General features: G+C 29.3%; 1 pseudogene; it reads left to right on the top strand.

Annotated features, from left to right (window-relative positions):
- Nucleotides 1–216: 216 nt before the first annotated feature.
- Nucleotides 217–1,149, top strand: LOC140667210 (uncharacterized; annotated as a pseudogene).
- The last annotated feature ends 2,123 nt before the right edge of the window (nucleotides 1,150–3,272 follow it).

Genomic DNA, 3,272 nt, shown 5'->3' with positions numbered 1-3,272 from the left:
TTAGGGTATAACTCAAATGATTTAGTAATAAATCGATTTTCAATCCATCGATGCCGACAGAATTTAAGAGCTGAGCGTGCTGAAATCATTAAATCTAGATTTAAAGAAACACCACTTAATTATGTTGTTGTTCATTGGAATGGAAAGCTTTTATCGTCATTAAATGTTAGAGACTCGTCTGTTGAACGTTTACCAATAGCTGTGAGTAGTCAAAATATGGAATAGCTTTTTGGTGTACCAAAATTAGAAAAATCTACAGGTGAAGAAATAGCGACGGCCATATATAATGCTTTGGAAAATTGGGACTTTTCAAACGCTCTTGAAGCTTTATGTTGTGATGCTACAGTTTCCAACACAGGACGGTTAAATGGAGCAATGGTTTTGATAGAACAAAAGTTTAACAAAGATCTACTTTATCTACCTTGTCGACATTATTCATAAACTTATTCTCCAAAGCGTTTTCGAATGTAAACTTCCACAAGTAACATCAAGCCCCGATATTCCATTATTCAAGAAATTTCAAAAACACTGGAATAATATTAATAAGAATAACTATGTGTCAGACATGGAAGACAGTGAGTGTTGCATTGCTTTGAAAGATATAAAAGAAAAAATTCTCAATTTTATGGTAAAATCGCTTCAAAATAAAGTTATTATTAATTCTACAAAGCGTTTCATAATCCTGTCAAAAAATATTAACCATAACTTTACAGATATGTTTTAATTTCTTGGTTTTAAACTAATTTTTACACTGAATATCTAGCAATAACTATTTAAATCTAGTTATTTTGTATTGTTAAATATAGTTTAACAGATCATTTCGTTTTATTTTTTAACAAGAACTATAGATACATTTATTTCACGTAATAGCTTAAAATTATTTTCACGATTCAAAATCAATACAGACTTTTTAAATCAAGATCCAATAACATGGGACACGAATGTTAGTTATCTAAACGGAAAGAAAGTTATAAAATCCTTAAAAGTAGTAAATGACATTGCCGAAAGGGCAGTAAAATTGTTTGAAGATTAATGGATATGTTACAAGAGATGCAGAGCAACAGGAATTTCTTCTGCGTTGTATGCAAGAACACAAGACGCTTGGATCCAGACTGCAAAAAAGATACTTTAAAACAATCCTATTTTTAGGATTTACATTTATATTTCACGTTTATTTTTTGCTATTTAAATAATCGTTTATTATTAATTTACACTACTTCTGTACTTCTTATTATATTTACAATTTTTGATATTGTTGAGCTTTAAAACAAAAGATTTCAAATTTTTCTCGCCTTTTCATTATATCAAATATATTATAAATATATATAAATATATATAATAATCACATTGGGGGTTGTGAAACATTATTTATGCCCTACCTATTAATACCTAATTTGAAAAATTTCACTTTGATGTTTTCTTTTTTAATTACGTTTTTTTTATCAAACTTTAAGCCTTTATCGGCACGGGAAGAAATTAGTCTAGAAGGCTGAACATTTTTGTATGTGATTCTTATACCAATTGTAAATTTTTTAAGGGGTGAGACCGAAAAAAAATATAAAATTTTTTGTATTGTATATAAATAAGGGACACCCTAATATATATATATATATTCGGTAATAATCGCCCAACTTTTCATAGGCAGATAGAGCAAGTCAAACCGAATAAAAAAGTCCTTTATCATTTTGTGATCTTCGTAATAATTACCGAGAAATTAATTAACAAAGATTGACAAATCCGTATATATATATATACAGGGTGGACCATTTTAATCCATCCAGTTGAATATCTCGAAAACCAAGCCCGGGAGAGAAAAATGTTTCAGAAAAAAGTTGTATGGTTTCGAGGAGTGGATGGTACCATTGGTTTGACCTTGAAAAGTCATTTGAAGGTCACGTGAAGGTTACTTCAAGTTTTTTAAATGGAACACCCTATATATTTTTACATATTCTTGTAGCTCATCTCGAGAGCTTTCCAAAACACTTATGACAAAGTATTTTTCATTAAGTATTTTTTGAATTATAAGGCTTCAAAGTTGCAGTATTTTGACATAAAATACAAGATATCTTGTAAAATATTCATTTTTTTATTATCTTACTCTAATACTTTTATGCACAGAATAATGAGACGAATCAATTGGTGTAAAGAAAACATATAATTATGTTAAAGTAAAAACTGTGTAACTGTTAGTTGCAAATTCAGATTTTTACTTTAACATAATTATATGTTTTAATTATGCCAATTGATTCGTCTCGTTATTCTGTGCATAAAAGTATTAGAGTAAGATAATAAAAAAATGAATATTTTACGAGATATCTTGTATTTTATGTCAAAATACTGCAACTTTGAAGCCTTATAACTCAAAAAATACTTAATGAAAAATATTTTGTCATAAGTGTTTCGGAAAGCTCTTAAGATAAGCTACAAAAAAATGCAATAATATATAGGGTGTCCTATTTAAAAAATTAAACATGACCTTCAAATGACTCTTCAAGGTCAGACCAATGGTACCATCTTATGGCATCCTCGAAACCATACAACTTTTGTCTGAAATATTTTTCTCTCCCGAGCTTGGTTTTCGAGATATTCGACTGGATGGATTAAAATGGTCCTGTATATACAGGGTGTCCCAGACTTATCGAATCACCTGTTAATGGTGGATTCCTGAGGTCATTTAGAGACGAAAATCCTAATACCAAAATGTCGAGGCTGCAATAGTTTTCAAATGGTAAGAGTTTAAAGTTGACCAATTAGCATGACAAAACTTTACGCGCTCAGGCATGTCGCATATGAAAAGTGCCACCGCACTAAATTTAATTATCGACATTGAAATATTGATAAATTATGTATTTAATTTATTGTTAAGTTATTGTTATGTAGTAATTTATGGTTATTAAAGTAATTTTATAAATTTATCTCCTTCATGTGCGGTTAATAAATTTCGGTATTAGAATAGTTTCGCAATGACAGAAAATCCTCGTAATTCCGCGCGCAACATCGACATTGAATGTAATTGGGTGGTTACGAGAATTTTCTGTCATTGCGGAGATATTCTAATACCAAAATTTATTAACTGCATATGAAGGAGATAAATTTGTACAATTATTTTAATAACAATAAAAATTACTACATAACAATAACTTAACAATAAATTAAATACATAATTTATCAATATTTCAATGTCGATAATTAAATTTAGTGCGGTGGCACTTTTAATATGCGACGTGCCTGAGCGCGTGAAGTTTTGTCATGCTAATTGGTCAACTTTAAAC

This window comes from Anoplolepis gracilipes, chromosome 6 (assembly GCF_047496725.1).
Source record: "Anoplolepis gracilipes chromosome 6, ASM4749672v1, whole genome shotgun sequence".
NCBI lineage: Eukaryota > Metazoa > Arthropoda > Insecta > Hymenoptera > Formicidae > Anoplolepis > Anoplolepis gracilipes.
This window is presented reverse-complemented; position numbering and strand designations above follow the sequence as displayed.